At 43.9% G+C, this 19,706-nt stretch overlaps 1 long non-coding RNA gene across 1 annotated transcript; it reads left to right on the top strand.

Annotated features, from left to right (window-relative positions):
* The first annotated feature begins 1,790 nt into the window (after positions 1-1,790).
* LOC144670416 (uncharacterized) lies at positions 1,791-19,693 on the top strand. Its single transcript, XR_013573871.1, has 3 exons — positions 1,791-2,226; positions 2,553-2,650; positions 18,921-19,693. It is a non-coding gene; the product is annotated as an uncharacterized LOC144670416 (long non-coding RNA).
* Positions 19,694-19,706: the final 13 nt, after the last annotated feature.

Below are 19,706 nucleotides of genomic sequence, written 5' to 3'. Positions count from 1 at the left end.
ACTATGTGCTGAGGGAAGCACGAAAGTTTGGGGCAGCTGCCGCAAAGGCACAATGGGGAAAGGTCGCTGTCTAAGACCTTTCTGCCATAGTGCAGCAAAACAAAAATAAAAGTAGCTGGAAAAACTCAGCAGGTCTAACAGCATCTGTGGAGAGGAACACAGTTAACGTTTCGAATCTGTTGAATGCTGATGGGGTGAAAAGTGAGGACAAGGGGGACCCTATCATGGTTCTGGGAGGGAGAGGGCAATTTGAGGGCAGAGGCACGGGAAATGGGTCGGACACGGCTGAGGGCTCTGTCAACCACCGTGGGCAGGAAACCTCGTTAAGGGAAGCAGGAAGACATGTTAAAAGCACTGTTTTGGAAAGTGGCATCATCAGAACAGATGCTGCGGAGGCGAAGGAACTAAGGGAATGGGATGAAGTCCTTAAATGAAGCAGGGTGTGAGAAGTTGTAGTCGAGGTAGCTGTGGGAGTCGGCGGGCTTATATTGAATTTTGATGGACTATCACCAAAAATTGAAACAGAGAGGTCAAGGATGGGAAGGGAAGTGTCAATGATGGACCATGTGAAAGTGATGGAGGGTGGAAATTGGAAGCAAAATTAATGCATTTTTCCAAGTCCAGACATGAAAATGAAGCGGCACCGAAGCAGTCATTGATGTAACAGAGAAAGAGTTGTGGGAGGGGGCCTGAGTAGGACTGGAACAAGGAATGTTTCATACACCTCATACAGAGACAGGCAAAACTGGGGTCCATGCAGGTACCCATAGACATATCTTTTATTTAGAGGAAGTGAGACAAGTTTAAGGAGGAATTGTCCATTGAGAGAACAAGTTCAGCGAGTGGGGGAGAGTGGTGGTGGATGGGGATTGTTCAAGCCTCTGTTCAAGAAGCAGAGAGCCCTTAAACCATCCTGGTGGGGGATGGAGGTTGATAGGGATTGGACATCCATGGTGAAGAGGAGGCAGTTGGAGACAGGGAACTGGAAATTGTTGATTTGATATAGGGCACCAGATGAATCGTGGATGTAGGTGGGAAGAGACTGGACAAGGGGAGAGAGAACGGAGTCAAGATAAGAAGAAATGAGTTCCGTGGGGCAAGAACATGCTGACAAGATCGGTCAACCGCGACAGTCCTATTTGTGGATTTTGGGTAGGAGCTAGAAGGGGGCCGTCCGAGGCTGGGAGACTGAGGTGAGAAACTTTGGAGCGAAGATCTCCAGAGGAGGTGAGGTCAGTGACGGTCCTGGAAACAATGTTCGGTGGTTGGGTCATGGTCCAGAGGGAGGTAGGGGGAGACGGCCATAGTACAGTAAGTATTGAGTAATTGACTCTATGATCAATGATTTTATTACGAGTGAGCATAATGGAATACAATTCAATTACAACTTTCAAAAATGTGAAAACTAAACAAATACTAATATCCGAGATTGTAGGAAGTCTAAATTTAACGGGATGAGAGACAGTTTCATAACACACAATCTGCAGGGGATGGACGCAAATTGAATATCGAAATGGGACAAACAGAGCTTCAAACGCAAATGGTCCCCGCTTCTGCTACACGTCCACTCGCGCCCAACGCCCCTTGCCCCCCGCGCCGACACAGGTTCGGAGATTTTGTTCTCTCTGTGATGAGAGTGAAATGGGCAAAATTCCCATTGATTTTACCGGCTGAATTGCTACGAAGATCTGCGCACGCGCAGTCTAACCCCGCCCCCCAGTGTCGTCACCACGAGGATAACAGCGCATGCGCAACTCTATCCCCAACAATGGCCGAGAGCGTCATTCACTCAGTGAGCGGAATAGGGTTTAATTCAGCAGCGATCGGAGACATCACCGCCCCAGAGGGAAGTGAACAAACAGCATCTGCTTAATGCAGCGCATCGGTTTGGAGCCGCGTCCGCAGATATGCTTAGAGATTGGCATTGAGTGTCCGGGCAGCGGAGGCGGCGGCTGTTTTTAATGGGCTCCCTGGAACACGAGCTGCTCCCGGAACATGGAGTGAGCGGGGGGAAGGGAGAGGCCATTCTCGAGCAGTGTCTGGACAGAGTGAGAAGAACTCGCCATTGAAGATCATTGCTGCTTTCTCTCCCCAAACCCGAGTGAAGCTTCCTGGCTTAGTTCCGGCTCCCACTGTCCCTTGTTATTGGACAGAGAATGGCGGGGAAAATAGCCGCACAGTAACAATGTTTCCAGTTACACCAAGAAGATCAATTTCAGGCACCAGGTGAGAAGTGTGAAAGAGACATTTTAAACAGTACCTGCTTGTTTCCGGGTGTACAGTTAGTTCAAAGGGAGCTGTAAAGAGAAATTTGACCCTTGCAAAGGTCATTTCTCCATCGGATAGCCTAATTCAAGGAACAGTGCACAGGACAGGTTGTCTCTGCAGGTCACAAACTTGTTACAAATCTACTTAAAATAACAGATGAGCAGAAACTGATTGTTCCAGTACTGCTTGTGGTGCTGGTTTTGCTCTGTTGATTCTTCATAATAATTATTACTTGAAAAAATACATTGATCACTTTTGTATCTTCTACTTCACCTATTCTTCAGGTAAAGGAGTTATGTTTTCTGTGTGCACGGAAAGAATTTAAGGAACCAGATGATTCCTCGAAACAAGGAAAAGTGCAGCCTGATGGTTCCAACTCACAGTAAGTACAATATCACTCACAAAGCACAGAGACACTGCCAGGCCTTTAGGCCAAAATGAAACAGTATAGAGATCCACATAGGTCCAAAGGTTGAGAGGCGCCCTTTCAATAAAATATTCAAACAGAGCATTGGTGGGAGAAGTTGTTTCCATTGCACTCCAACTTAGTACAACTGAGAACTAGATACATCAATCCCAGGGCAAAAGCAAACCCAATATTATTTTTAAGTACACAGTGTCACCTTGTCCACAAATTAAATACCAATTATTAACTCCATCAGACAACATTTACCCTTTTGTGAGATACAGAATGGATTGCTGTTAAGTATCCCAGAGTGTAGACCGGGCTATAGATTAAATACCAATTCCAAAATCTCACAAAGTGTTAGACGAGAACATCGAGTTAAAGTATCAATTTCCTTTTAAAAACTGCACGAATTACACACCAGGCCATATATCAGATTGATGTATATGTTATCATTTCAAATTGTTTTCACAGAGATACAAACTGAACAGCACTACATATCCCATACAAAACTACTGAATGTAACCTATGGCCGTGAAAGAAAACATTGAATAAATATTTTACAAGAAACCAAAAGTTAAACAAATATTGATACCATAATTTATGAAATCCCAGTTACATTCAACACCAGAGATGCATAGATAGAGAATATATCCAAAACTCACTCACCCACCTTGAAACAGACATTTAAACAATAATTCCAAGCACACATTCGATCTAGAGATGGAAAAATACAAAATTAAAGCTACTTTCATATACACTGTCATTGACAGAAAGATACAGAATATAGTCCACTGTCATATACAGCACCAGGAACTGACAAAGGTATCACAAAGTCCACACTCTCTTATTGTACTTGAGACTGATAGCCAACAATAACTAATTCACATTGAGCAGTTAAGATTGAAAAATATAGAATACAGGTTTGGAAGGTGCTGTCTAAGGAGTCTTGGTGAGTTCCTACAGCTCATCTTCTAGATGGTATACACTGCTGCTACTGTGTGTCGGTGCTGGAGGGAGTTAATGTTTGTGGATGTGGCACCAATCAAGCAGGCTGCTTTGTCCTGGGTTGTGTCAAGCTTCTGGAATTCTGTAGGAGATGACTGATACAGAAGGAATAAGGCATTCACATACAACACAAAAGACTGACAGAAGTAGGTTGAATGCAACAGTATTACAGTATTATAGGAAACGGAAAGAAAGCAAAGAATAAAACACACTTTTCATTTCACAGCAGAAAACTTGAAGCAAATTGAATAGAGCAATCACAGGATCAAAGAATTGCATTTATGTAGCTCATCCTGCTCTAGTACAAAGTACCACAACTGACAGATACAGGCAGAAAACAGCATTTGGATACAATACCAGAGACTGATACATACACAATGAATCAGTTACACATATAATTATTCAAAGACTGATGGCAGCAGAACTAACATCAAACTCTCACTCACTTCCAGATACTGGCAGCTTCAGAATGAGCTCCACATTCAGTTGTAATTCTGGGGACTGACAGATGGAATGGATCACAAAATCACATTCAGTTCCACTGACTGATGGGTATATAATTCATCCCATGCTCACATACAGTAGCATAGAAAGATACATTATTAAAAACTCTTTCGCAAAAAGCACACAAGACTGACAGATGCAGAACTAAATTAACTGTCCCATTCAGTACCAGAGAATGGCAGAAAGAGAAAATATCCCACACTGACACACATGACCAGAGTCTGTCAGATACAGAATATATCCCACACTCTCATCCCAAATCAGAGACTAACAGATGGAGAATTAAGGCCATAACAACACAGCCCCAATGAATGACAGTTACAGAATTAACCTAATAATGGATGAGAAATGGAGAGATGCAGATTGACTCTCACACTTGCTGAGTCCGAAGGGCTGATGATCACAGGATGAATCCCACAGTCACACAGAACAGTGGCAGACAGTGAATGTGACCACACTCACAGAGCAGAGCAGAGACTGGGAGGTACAGATTGACATCAGCACTTGCATATAGAAGCAGAGACTGACAGATACACAATGAATCTCTCACACACATTCAGTCCAGAAATTGACAGATGCAGAGTGAACCCTATGCTCTCACATGGTACAAGATTTGCAGATAGAGAATGAATTCCACCATCTCACAAAAAAACAGTGACAGATATTGTACTCGTGTACAGTTCCTCAGAACTAGAAGTTACAGCATGAATCCCAGAATTGCATTTAGTACCAGAAACAGTCAGATATAGAATTATTCCAACAAGCACATTCATTACCAGAAAATGATAAAGACAGACAATTATCAGCTAATGAATTAGTCTAAAACTCTCATAGTGAAGCAGAGAATGATGAATACATAATAAATCCCACAACCATTCACTTGCAGTGACTGGCAGATACAAAATGATTTACATACTCACAGACTGAACCAGTGATGAGCAGATACTGAACAAATGTATTTCACACATAGAGCAGTTACTAATATTGTTTGATTTCTTCTTTGGATGTTTGTGTCACTAGAATGTCCAGGAGTTTTGCTCCTCCCCAATTGTCATTTTGAAGGCGGTGGTGGACTGCCTTCTGTCTGATGCTGTCTGTCATCCATAGGTGTGGCAACTTTGTTGTTAGGTAGCAAGTTCCAGGATTCTGACTCAGTGATGATGACTGAATGGTGATATATTGTCAAGTCAGGATGGTGTTTGAATTGGGGGTGACTTTGCAGGTGGTGTTGTTCCAGGCACCTTCTGTCCATGTTCTTCTATGTATAACAGGTTGCAGGTTTGAAGGATGCTGTTGAAGTAGTCTTTTTGAGTTGCTGCAGTAGATCTCGTAGATGGTACAAACTGTGTGACAGTGGGGGAGGGAATGGACTCATGAATTGTGTGTCACTCAGATACTTTATCCAGAATATTATTGATCTGCATGAGTGTTGTTGGGAGTGCACTCAGTAGTGGAAAGTATTTAATCACACTTCTGACTAGTAGGTTGTAAGTTGCAGAATAGGCTTTAAGGAGTGCAAAGGTCAGTTACTCACTGTGGACCTGCTTTGACCTGTTCCTGAAGCTGTAGTAGTTGTGTGGCAGAGTAAGATTAAACCTTTCAATCATTTACCATAAACTAACAAGCACAAAAAAAAAGATGGTCACACTCGAGCGAGATATCCCATTGCAGGGAAAAAGCCACACTCACTTATCGTAGACGTGCAGGCAAAGCACAAAACCCACAGTCGCATCTCAATTATAAAGAAATCCATAATAAAATCAACAGGGAAATGAATACAAATGTTCACCAATCAGACACAGACACCGAATCATAGCAACATCTACATTCTACAGGTTAAAAGATTCACAGTAAAACCTACATCTCATTAAACAAAATGAAGAGGTACTGAATAAAAACATATTCTGTTACAGTAACTGACAGGTACAGAATTAGATCAACATTCTCATATCAGATACACACAATTGCAGAGTTAAATCTAAAATAACATCTAACAAATTGATAGGCACAGAGTGACCGCACATTCACTTGCCAGAATTTAAAAGGTACAGGAGGAAAACCTTTCTTCCGTACCAGCGACTAACTAGTACAGAGAAAAATAGACACTCACTAAGCTGTAACTGACAGGTGCAGAAGAAGATCCTGATTCACAGACTGGAAACTGCCAGGTAAAGATTAAAGCCAAAAATAACAAATTAGACACTGAGGTTCACAGCAATCCCATATTCACTTGTCAGAAATTTACATATAAAGAGTAAGGCCTTTTCTTCCACACTGGAAATGTCCAAGTACAAAGGAAAACCCAGATACATGTTTAAGAAATTGACAGACCCAAAGCAAAACCAGCATTCACTCCAGCAAAAAACGACAGGAACAAAATAAAATACACACTCATGTAACAAAAATAGGCAAAAATAATTAAGTCCACCTATCCAAAACTGAAACAGTTAAAATCCACAATCACACATCAGTAAGTGACTTGCACAATAAAGCCCAGATTCTCATAGCAGAAACAGTTGGAGAGAGAGCAAACTAATTCTCACTGAACCAGAAACTGGGCAGGACAGAATACAGATTACACCCATTTTTCAGAAACGGACAGGTGGATATAAAATAAGGTACTTGCATAAAAGAGATTGACAGAAACAGATTAAAGCACATTGCCCCACTTAAAAGTTTGACTGGTGCAGTATATAACCCAGTCTTCCAAAATACTGACTTGTACAGAGTGAAAAGAACACTAACATGGCAGGAAATCACATATTCAATATAAATCCACACAGTCATACCACTTACTGACAGTTATAGAGTTAGATATAATAAATCAGGAAATGCATATGACCATAGCAGAGTCTAACAGATAGAGATTAAAATCCAGGCACTTAGCAGGAACCAAAAGTTACAGGACAAAGCCCACAATCACATATCGGACAGTGAGGGAATCAGAGTAAAACCAACATTGACATAGATGAGACAAATTGGTCGTATGAGGAAAGGTTGCTCGATTTAGGCCAATACTCAGTGGAATTGAGAAGAATGGGAGGTGATCTTATTTAGAAATATAAGTTTCCGAGGGGACTTGACGGGGAAGATTCTGGGAGGACGTTCCCCCTCATGAGGAGTCTAGAACTATGGTCCACAGCTTAAAAATAAAGTGTCTGCCATTTTAGATTGCAATGAGAAGGATTTTTTCTCCCAAAGGGTGGTTAGACTTTGGAATTCTCGTCCCCGGAGAGCAGTGGAGGTTGGGTCTTTGAATAAATTCAAAGCTGTGTTGGACTGATTTCTGATTGGCAAGGGAGTCGAGGCTTTGGGGGCCAGGCAGCAAAGGTCACAATTATATCAGCCATGGTCTTATTGAATAGTGGAGCATATTCAAGAGGCCGAATGACCTACTCCTGGTCCTATTTATTATGTTCTTAAAAAATAAGATTAAATGTGACAATTGCATGAGGGAAGTTAATAAGAATAGTGTATATCCCACAATTACATGACAGAAAATGATAGGCAGACTAAAACCCACACTCATAACAGAAAATGGCAGGTAAAGGGCATGCTCACACATCAGATACTGACCAATTCAGTGTAAAAGGCACATTGACATTCCAGAAATGGAAATTATAATAGCATAAAATGCCCACTCATCTCAAAACAAAACAAGAGATACAGACTAAAACCCACACTCTCAAACTACAGAAAGACACAATGTGAAACTAAACTCACCGGCAAGCAACCAACTTGTCCAAAATAAAACACTTACATCATCCCTGTTAATTTCTAGTATATGTGTAAGACCATCACTGGCTCAACAGGAACTGACAGCTGCATTGTGCAACACACTCACACCTACCAAACCTGACAGGTAGATTGTCAAAGTCACAATCACATATGAGAAACTTATAGACACAAGGAGTTTAAAAAATCACTCATTCACACATACCTGACACTGCCAGAAACACAGTAAAGCCACACTCAAAATAAGAAACTAGAAGCTACAAAAAACACCCAATTATGCCAAATATTGATATGCACAGGGTAAAAAAACCCTTCACATATCAGAAATGAGCATGTACAGACAAATTGCACACCATACCACAGACTGAGAAATATGGAGTAAAAAAAAACACTTTCCATACCAAATACCAACAGTACAGAATAAAATACAAAATTACCTACTGACAGACAAGGAGTAAAAACCACACACACACACACACGTCAGTGATTGATGGAAACAAAACCTGCATTCACTGAACAGAGATTGGCAAATACAAACAAAAACAGATCGTCACCTATCAGGAACTGACAATAGCAGATGAAAAGCCACATCCACATTTGGGAGATTGAAAGAGACAGAGTCAAACCCACACTCATGTAGCAGAGACTGACAGGTGCAGATTAAAATACAGACTGACATAGGAGAGACTGACAGGAACACAGGAAAACACTTCCTTTGAAGCTGCATGGTATAGAGATTTAAAAAAACATAAATTGGAGATTAAATATTATGAATTAATTGTTGTAATCAACTGCCACAAAACTGACATAGATTAAAAGCTTTATCCAAATATCAGTTACTGATAGGCCACATTCACATAGCTACAGAGGACAAATATCTGAAGAGACAGAATAGAAATCCAATCGCTGAAAAGCGGGAAAGGGAAGAAATTAGAAATGTGTGATCCATTTCACTGCTGAACGTGGACTACAAAATTCTGTCCAAGGCCATTTCCAATGGGCTCTGGGGCTGGTGATCCACCCTGACTAGACCTGCGCTGTACATGGCAAGAAGATATCTTATAGCCTCTCGCTACTCAGGGAAATAATTGCAGGATGGGGGCGGCTGGACCTACCTCATCAGCTTGGGCCAGGAGAAGGCCTATGGCAGAATATCACACGCCTACTTGTTGGACCTGCCCTCCAAAATGGAGTTTGGAGAGGGAATCTGCAGTTGGGTCCAGCTGCTCTACATAAACCTCAGTAGTGCAGTTTCAGCCAATGGGTGAAATTGGATATCTTTCCGATAAATCTGAAGCACTCTCTCCCCTCTCCTGTTCGTATTTTGCATAGAACCTTTTGCTGAGTCCATCAGGAAGGATTCGGGTATAAGAAGGGTGACAATCCCAGGCAGCGGAGGCACTCAGGTCAAAGCCTCCCTGTACATGGACAACGTCATCATCTTCTGCTTGGATCCACTGATAGTGTACAGACCTGTGATTGGTTCAAACTGGCCTCGGGAGCCAAGCTAAATTGTGGCAAGAGTGACGTCATGTTCTTTGGGGACCTAGGCTGACCATTTCTTTGTCCCCTTCACTGTCAGGTCAGGCTGCCTGAAGGTGTTGGGGATATGGTCCTGGGCATGCACTGGAGACTGAAAGGAGCAAGTAGCTATGGTCAAAGAAAAACTGGGCATGCGGGAGCGACGCTCCCTCTCCATCACTGCTAAGAAACTGGTCATCAGGTATGAAACACTCTTGGTGTTGTACATGGTGCAGGTTTGACCCTTTCATCACTCCTACACTGTGGTGATCACCCGAACTATCTTCTGCTTTATCTGGAGGTTGCGAATGGACCATGTTCACAGGGACATGGCAATGAAACCTCTAGATAAATGGGGACAAAATGTGACCAACATCACCCTCATCCTAATTGCCCTGTTGTGTGTGGCTGCATCAAGCTGTGCATAGACCCCCGGGAAGCAAACAGCAAGTGTCAATATGTGCTGAGGTTCTACCTGACCCGGTGACACGAGGATGGGTAACTTGTGGAAAATTTTATTTAGAAAAACATCTTTGAGGACAACTCCATCCAGCAGTGGTACCCACGTAATGATCTACAGGTACAGCAGGATAAGGCGATGGTAGATTCTGTCAGATAGCCTGCTCAGTGAACTATCAATGTCTTTTGGCAGAAAGCCTCATCACCAGAACTTTCAAACAACCCCTAGGATGTAGCTTGGCTGGTGGTGAGAAAGGTCCTCCCCATCATGTCCTTCCTCCAAGCCCAAAGACTCTCTCCTTCTGCTCATCACACTCGGTGGCTGTAGTGGAGAAGAGGCCATTGTTCTGCACCTTCTGGGATGTACCTTTTCCAAGAAGGTCTGGCTAGAGATGCAGTGGTGTTTGTCGAGGTTCATCCTGAGCAGCTCTGTGATGTAGGACTCAGTGCTCTATGGCCTGTTCCCAGGGACACACACCAAGATAAATATCAACTGCAGCTGGAGGTTCATCAGCTCTTTGGTCTGCCCGAAACTTGCCTACCTTTTGAGTGATATAGACTGGCACATTCCAAGATCGAAGACTATGTGCTGAGGAACACATTAAAGCTTGGAACAGCCACCACAGAGGTTCAATGGGGAAAGGTCACTGCTGAATGCCTTTCACCCATAGTGCACTGAGGGCCTGAAGAATTTTATAGCACCTCTGGGGCTATATGCCTGACATTGATTGTACTTTCTGAATATCAAGAGTAACAGAAATTGGATTGAAGCACCTCAGAGAGGAACTTGCTGCATGAAGGCAAGTTGAATTCTGTTGCAGTTTCTGTAATGTTTCAGTTTGAAAACAATTGCCATTGGGCTGTATTCCTGACATGGAACATATATTATAAACATCAGGGGAACTACAACTGCGGACAGGCACCTAGGGATGGGGACAAGTTGAACTTTGTTGCACTTGCGGTAATTTTCAAGTTGAAGTGGTTTGCAACGTACTCCTACAAATTTTATGAAAGTATATTTCTGGAGGCAAAAAAAGAAGAGAAGAAGGAAACAGTTGCCAAGAATGGGTGAAAGAAACCTCTGAGTAAAGGGCAGGAATATTCAGGAAAATTTGGGGAAGGCGAGTTACGCCATCTACATCTACAAAGTGATGAAGCAGGTTCACCCCGACACCGGCATCTCCTCCAAGACCATGAGCATCATGAACTCGTTCGTGAGCGATATTTTCGAGCGCATCGCGGGTGAGGCTTCCCGCCTGGCCCATTACAACAAGCGCAGCACCATCAGCTCCCGGGAGATCCAGACCGCCGTGCGCCTGCTGCTGCCCGGGGAACTGGCCAAGCACGCCGTGTCGGAAGGGACAAAGGCGGTCACCAAGTACACCAGCTCCAAGTAAAACCCCACAATGGACTGAAAAGCATTCAAAACGCAACGGCTCTTTTAAGAGCCACCCACAATCTCCCTGAAAAAGCTGCACCATCTTTTCCCATATTGAGTTAATGATAAATATCTTGCTGGAGGATTGTAGGTCAATTTTCCAATGTTTTCCAATTCGATCACATGTTTCTCCAAAATGCAGTTTCTCTCCCAGCGGAATGTCTGTTTCTTTATTCAGTATTTGTGATGTAAACTAAACATTGGTCCCTGACCCTTTGTCCAATTTCTTGGCCTCACCTGTTAATGTTCCACCTCCTCCCACTCAGTTAGAGTGGATTTAAAGGGAATGTGTCAGCCTTCTCCTTTTCCAGTGTGTTTACTTATTGAGAAATGTTAATTCATTAACCTTAAACCGCTGGAGTGCAGAAACTTTAATGTCACTTTCTAACTTCTTACACCAGAAGCCTGGACTCTGGATTCACTCCCTCGGCTGCTCCTGTCACCAGGCACCAATCTCTAATCTGTGATGTGTTATCTTTACAATGATTGAATTGGACTGGGTCCCATTACAGAATGTTGTGAATGGGTCTTCCTACCTGCCCATTACAGACTGTTCCTTCTATGTGAAACTATCAAACTGAATTGGGAGTGAATTTTAAAACCGAAGCAAAGTTTCACTAAAGTGGTCCCTGGGATGTGGTGATTGGCCTACGATGAGACGCTGATCAAATTGGGCTTTTTATTCTCTCTATAGTGTTTGGAAGAATGAGAGGCGATCTCATTGAAACTTACAAGATTCTGAATGGGGCTTGATGCGGTAAAAACTGGGAGATTGTTTCTGCTGATTGGGGAATCTAAAACACGAGCACTGTCTCAGATAATGATCATTTAGTACTGAGATGAGGGGAAATTTCATCACTGTGAATCTTTGGAATTCTCTGCTCAGGGTTTCCAATGGTAGCTTCCTATGTAAACATGTCATGCTGCAGTTCACCAGCCTCACCAGTGGAGGTGTTGCTGTAATTCATCAAACCCCTGGAGTCAGACCACTCAGTACAGAGACTGGGATCTTCCTGTGCTCCATGTGTGGGTTTCAGTGCCTGGGTGAGAGCACCTCACTGAGCGCAGGCTGGGAATAGAGACTGTGTGCCTGTGTGTCTCTGCACCACAGCTGGTGAAAGTAGCTCATTCAGCACGTACAGGGCTTGGATTTCCCTGTGCTCTCTCTCAGGTTCAGTTTACTCTGAGTGGATATCCCTCATTCTTTGGTTTGAGTTACAGCTTCTCTCTTACAGTTAGTCTGGGTGTTCCTGACTGAGCAGAATGTCCCTATTCTGTCACACTCACCACACATATTGAGGTGGATGTGCTGCCTCCCAAGATACAGGTGATCAAGAACTCACGTCTTCACTACACTCGTTAACTTTACTGACCCCTAGTCCTTGAATCATCATTGGTTTTTCTGGAATATCAGGTACATTATCATCTTCATCTGCTGTGAACACTGACCTGACAGTGGAAAGGCATTGGAGGAGGATGGTGAAGTCAACAGTGTCAAAGGTTGAGAAGGATGAGGAGGGATTGATCAGCTGGGTCAGGCTGCACTCACCTGCTCCCATTCTAATCTTTCCAGAGTATCACCTACAATGGCTTCTCTTCCCACTCCTGCTCTTGTTACCTCTGGAATCCCCCAGGGATCTATCCTTGGCTCCTCCTATTTCTCATCTATATGCTGCCCCTTGGTGACATTATCTGAAAACACAGTGTTAGTTACCACATGTATGCTGATAACACCCAGCTCCACTTCACCATCACCTCTCACAACCCCTCCACTGTCATTAAATGATCAGACTTCTTATCCGACATGCAGTACTGGATAAGCAGAAAATTCCCCCAACTAAATATTCAGAAGACCAAAGACCACACTACAAATTCCATTCCCAGTCACTGACTCTATCCCTCTCCCTGGTCACTGTCTGAGACTGAAACAAACTCTCATAACCTCGGCACCTCACTTCACCCTGAAATGAGCTTCTGACCACATACCAGTTCCTTCACCAAGATCATCTATTCCCAGGTCTGTAACATTGCACATTTTATTTTAATGTGAGTGTCGCTGGCTAGGCCAGCATTTATTGTCCACCCTAATTGCCCTTGAGGCTCACATGTAGGCCAGACCAGGTAAGGACGGCAGATTTCCTTCCCTAAAGGGAATTAGTGAACCAGATGGGTTTTTACAACAATCGACAATGGTTTCATGGTCATCATTAGATTTTTGAAAATATATTGTTTTCAGATTCCACCATCTGCTGTGGTGGGATTTGAACCCAGCATCCCCAGGGCATTACCCTGGGTCTCTGGATTACCAATCTAGTTAATTACCAATAATTACCAACACCACTATGCCACAACCTTCCCATGTCACCATGCCTCAATTAACCGGCCCTGAAGCCTTCATCCACTGCGCAAACCCTCGTCCATGCTTTTGTTCCCTCTAGATTTGACCATTCAAACACACTCCCGGCCAACCTCCCATTTTTCACCCTCCAGAGAGTGAAGCTCATCCAAAACTCTGCTTCCTGGATCTGAGTTCACTCCAAATGGCGGTCACCCATCACCCCTGTGCACGTTAACCTACACCGACTCCTGGTCTCAATGATAAAATTCTCACCCTTGTTTTCAAATCCCTTCATGACCTCACCTCTCCCTATCTCTGGAATCTCCTCCAGGCCGACAATGCGCTGAGAAATCTGAGCTCCACTAATTTCAGGACATCCCTGATTTTAATCACTCCACCATTGGTGGCTGTGCCTTCAGCTCCTGGGCCCTAAGCTCTCGAATTCCCTGCCGAAACCACTCTGCCTGTATCTTGCTTTCCTCCTTCCCCTACCTGGATCCCATTCCCTCCATTTGTTTCCCCCTTCCTCTCCCCCGAGTTCCTCCTCTCTCGCCCTCTGGCTTTACACAGACCAGTTGCTGTTTTAATTGGCATCAGTGAAATGTAGTTTCTGTATTTCCCACAGCAGTGACTACACTTTAAAAGGAATTCATTGTCTGTAAAGCTCATTGAGATGTTCTGAGTTTGTGAAGGAAAATATATACATGCAATATTTTGCTTTTTTCATAGAAACATAGAAAGGAGTCACAGAAAACACTGAAAAGGCCACTCAGCCCATTTTGTATATGATGGCCGCACCCTCTGAAACCCGTCTACAGCCCTGCACCACTGAACGAGCCCCAGCCCCCCTCCCATCAACACTGCACCCTCGTCTCCTCCTCCTGATCTCCTTCCCCACCCACTGAAACTCTTCCCCACCTGGTAAAGCCCTTTCCCCAGCCTCTGACCCATTGGGAAAGGATCAGCTTTGTAATCTGAGGGCTGAGGATTCCAGTCCCTGTCTCACTGCTGCTTCCAGCGAAACTTGGTCAATTCCCAGGAAGCCATGAAAAGTGAGCAATTCCCGTTGAATTCTCCTGCTCCCTCAATGGGAGTGAAGGAGATGCTCCTTCAATCTGCAACAATGTCCATCTTATTGAAATTGCAGCAGCCAGGGTGATTTTTTTTCCCTGACTAACAAGGGAGTGAAAGGTTATGGGGACAGGCGGAATGTGGAGTTGAGGCCGTGATCAGATCGATCATGATCTTATCAAATGGCAGAGCAGGCTCGAGGGCCTGATTGACCGACTCCTGCTCCGAATTCCTATCTTCATATGTTCGTACGTTCGAAAACATTCCTCTTCCAAACCCCTTCTCTGCCCCCTTAGCCACCAATCCTCCCTTTGAAACCCTTCCCCACCCCATGAACCAATTCCCGACCCACTTTCCTCGTCCCCTTAAACGCCTTCCATAGCCTTTGCTCCTTCTCCCACCTCTGATATTTGTGAGGTAGCTTGCTCCGTGAATGGTCAGAGTGCTGACAACCTAAGACCCCTGTCTTCTCTCAGTCCCTTCTTTATTGGGTTATTCTGAACTTTCAGAGATTCTCTGGAGTGATTCCCCACTTCCCATTCCTTGCAATTCCCACATCTTCTCCCAGCCTCATTCATCCCTAAACACCTTGTCCTGGGACACACTGATCCTAAAGAGAAACAAGACATGGATATGAAGCTGTGATCAGAGCAGTAAGTTTTATTTCAGAGCACAGCCCATTATTCAGACAGCAGTAACACAGGGTCAGTGCTCACTGGACTGAAACAATCAAACAGCCTGTTTCCCAGAAACGAAGATTTCATGCAGTAAGAACTTGGAGAGCTCGGGCTGCTGGGAATCCATCACCAGATCTTTCACTGTATTCGAACGCAACATATTGACTGGTCAGGTTCTCTAAAGAGAAATTCCCCAGTTTCCTCACAGGCCTTTTGAACAGTTTCTCCTCCATTCACAAAGCAAGCCCGCCTGTACACTAAAATCCAAAATGAAGAATGAATTGAGTGATTGTTCTGTACACAGAGGGAGGGAGATCAATGTGAAAACATGAAGCTGACTCTATCAGTATTACTGGAATGACTCTGGATCACACATCAACCTCACCTCTTTTATTTTCAATTAAAACCCACACATCCCTCCCTCCCCTCGACCTGTACAGACTCATTCTCTGTCCTGAAGGGCAGTCCAAGGGATTTTTCTCAGATTGGACCCCACCAGACCCACAATCTCAGACCAGAGAGAATGAAATGAAAGATCGGACATTTATATCAAACCTTTCCTGTCATGAGAAGAGTCCAAAGAGTTTCACAGACTGGCGATTGCTTCTGAAGTACTGATACTGTTTTATAGGAAACATTGCAGCCAATCAGCTTTCAGCAAAGTCGCACAAAGAGTGAATGAGATTTGACGGGGTGAGGAGTTTCTGGTCATGTTGGTTGAGAGAGTGATGTTGTTCCAAGACACGGGGAGAACTGCCAGCTCTTCAAATAATGTACCAGATATAACCTTTGGCATTAACAGGTAGACAGGGTCTCAGTTTAACTTTTCATCCAAAACATGACACCTCCAACAGTGCAGCACTCCCCCAGTGATGGTCTGGATCTACTGGAGTAGGACATCAACCCACAATTTGTTCACTCAACTCCCAACTGAGGCAGAGTGACAATGGATAAATAAACCACTTCTCTTATCAACACAATCTGTGTTCTCACAACCCAATCTGTGTGAAAGCTGCAGTATTAATCAATTTAAATAAACCTGTCTTAAACCCTCTTACTCTCACTCCTTGCCCTCATTATGAAAAGCTGACTCATGCCTGGGGATTGATCCCACAGACACCTCCAGTATCATTCTGAATTCCTCATTCTTCACCTGTTAGACTGGACAGTGCGTGTGGAGGAAAGGGACTGAGGGAACTGCCGACTCTGTCCTCACACACAATCTGCACTCTCACACTGCAGCAGGTAGCAGCGATGGGGAGCAGCAACTGGGAGTTACTCCTCTGTGCTTCCTGGGTACTGAGGCCAATTACAGAGTCTCCCAACTGAGTAACTCATCCGGCTGTGATCCACCAACTCGGCACTGCCCTTTTCTTGCTGGTCTATTTGGATCAGCCCTCAACACCCACCATCCCCTCCAGCCGCTCAGATAGTGACTAATCATTCAGGGAATTTACCTGTGCAACTGGTTTACATTAAATTCTTCAGTCTTTCATAAATAACAATTCAACCAATTATATTGTGATGTTCAAACAATTAAACTGTGAAATTCCAAGAGAGTAATGTAGTTTGAAAAGAATCCTGTCTGAACACTGGCTGTGAAGGGATTGGGGAAATGTGCCGGTGTTTACTATCAGGATGGAGAAACCCATTCCCTGCAGTCGGACTTGGCTGAGTCAGGAGCAGAAATTGAATCAGCAGGAAGAGAGTTTTCATTATCTTCCATGGAGTTCCTCACAGACAGTATCAGGATGCTGGAGTAGAAATGTTCTGTATCTAATCTCGGAGAGTTTGCTGTTTTTATAATCACACACACGCACACACACACACACACAGAGTGAGTCACTCACTGAACTTATTACGGGTAAAAGGTGTTGCCCTTCTTCCTCTATACTCATTTTCATGAGTGTAGCCTTCAGGCAAGAGCTCACTGTGAGGTTAGCTTGCTGAATACCTGAAAGGGGGGAAAAGCAGTTTTGCATGGCTACTGTTCCAGTGAGCCTGCCCCTCTTAAAGAGGAACTGCACTAATTGTAAGGAAGCTGCTGCCGATTTGCAAAAATTGCCTGTAAAACAAAGCACTCGAAATAGAGCAACACGGAAGAGAAAGGGATCCCAGGTTCTTGGATGCAGCTCTAAAGGCAACAGTCCAGGGCTTGGATGGAAGAGAGAGCCCACTTCTCTGCAGTGTATGGGGAAGTGTGGGGTGGGGGTGTTCTGTGCCGGAGACCCTAAAGCAACACCATCAGAAGGCAATTATGGTGATCAGTTCCCAGAGTCTAACCCCAATGAGCTGACAGCAGGGTCACCTGAAGCTCAATTCCCTCCCTTTAGTCAGGAATGATGATGTCATAGAGCACAGAAGAGTCCAAGCCAGCTCTGTGTAGGGCAATCCAGCCAGTCCCATTGACCTGCTTGATGACCATATCCCTGCATGTTTAATTCCCCCAAGTGTTCAAACAAGTTCCTTTTGAAACCATTGTTTATCTCTGCTTTTACTAACCTCGAAGGCAGTGACTTCCAGGTCATCACCACTTGCTGAGTCAAAAATAAAATGTGCTTCATTTCTCCCTCCTCCAAACTCTACAACCCCCCCTCCCCGCCCCCATAATCTGTAAATCTGTGTACCTGAGTTCTTGTACGATTTGCTGATGGGAACAGGTTTTCTTGTCTACCGTATCTGACACTGTCATAATCTTGTCCATTTCTATCAAACCTACTCTCAATCTCCCTCTCAGCAAGGAGAACAACCCCAGCTCGAACCTCCAGCTTCTCCAACCTAACCTTCCAGCTGAAATCCCTTATCCCTGGAACCATTCCGGGAAATCTCCTCTGAACCCTCTCGGGGACCCTCACTTCATTCCTAAAGCATAGTGACCAAAAGTGGAAGCAATAGTCTAATTGTGGCCTAACCAGGGCTTTATAAATGTTCATCATAACTTCCCTGTTTTTGTACTCAATACCTCTATCTATGAAGCCCAAAGTTCCAAATGTTTTGCTAATTATTCTCAAAACCTCCTGCCACCTTCAAAGACCCATGTACATAAACCCCCACATCCCTATGACCTTGCATACTATTTTGAACTGATTTCCTCCCCCATTCCTTCTTCCAAACTGCATCACCTCAAACTTCTCTGTATTAAATTCCATCTCCCACTTGCCTGCCCATTCTACTAGTCTATCTCTGTCCTGTTGTAGTTGATTGGTATCATCCTGACTGTTTGCCACATCTTCACGTGACATTCCCTACACACCACAGCAGCCACCTCTCACACTGCTTCATACACCACACTCCCATCACTCACCCATTAGCAATCCCGGGCGGTCAGGACTTGGGTCTAACATTCAGATGCTCCACCTCAAACACTCAGAAATGCTGCCAACCTCGCACACAGCTCACACAGACTTCACACAACTCCACCTCCTCCAACTGTGATACCCACATCACTCAAACACTCAGCACACTCACTGACATTCTCTATTTGGTCTTTCACAGGACAATGTGATCCATAACCACAGGGAGCAGAGCAGAACCAGAGGAGGACATGCACGCCTGCATCACCTGAGCCCTCTGGAGGAGGCAGTGATCTGTATCATGGAAGCAGCTGTTACAGATGCCGCTGAATTGAATTATAGACAGCTGGTCTGGGTGCTCTGATGTACCCGAAGGGAAATTAGGTTTGAAATGCTAAGTACATAAATATGGCTGAAGTTTTAGAATGTGAGGTGTGAAGAACATTTGCATTTTTAGAGAAACCAAAGTCGTGAATTTCAAAGAGACTGTAAGATGCTACACTGAGCCAACAGAGGTTAAGCCAAACAGTGTGTTCATATTTCCCAAAGATTACTGATAATGGGAGTACTATGGAAAATTTATATTATGGAAAAAGTTGCAATGACATATTGGAACAATGGGATTTACGTTAAAATGCGAGAAACCTGTATAAAACAGATGAAGTCATATGTGAGAAGAAGGATTCTAAGGTCTAACAAGTGTGAAAAGCCTCCAGCCTCTGTGTACCAAGCTGCTGTCTCCAGGAACTGAAGCTAAGAGAATCCATTTTAAATATTGCTGTCCAGGGTATTGTCTGCTTTGCCTGGGTCTGTTGAAATCTATGTTGTTTTACTGTTGCCTTACCGGAGGTGTAACTGTGAGCTAGATTAATTAGGGATTCGAGGAGTTATTATAGTCGTAATTTTTAGTCCTATGTATGTGCTTACAATTGTTTATTTTATTAATAAATGTTTAATTTTGTTTGGTAAAAACCCTCTAAGACTCAGT

The sequence above is a fragment of the Cetorhinus maximus genome, chromosome 31 (assembly GCF_964194155.1).
Source record: "Cetorhinus maximus chromosome 31, sCetMax3.hap1.1, whole genome shotgun sequence".
Classification (NCBI taxonomy): Eukaryota; Metazoa; Chordata; class Chondrichthyes; order Lamniformes; family Cetorhinidae; genus Cetorhinus; species Cetorhinus maximus.
The sequence above is the reverse complement of the archived record's forward strand: the minus strand, read 5'-3'. Positions and strand labels throughout refer to the sequence as shown.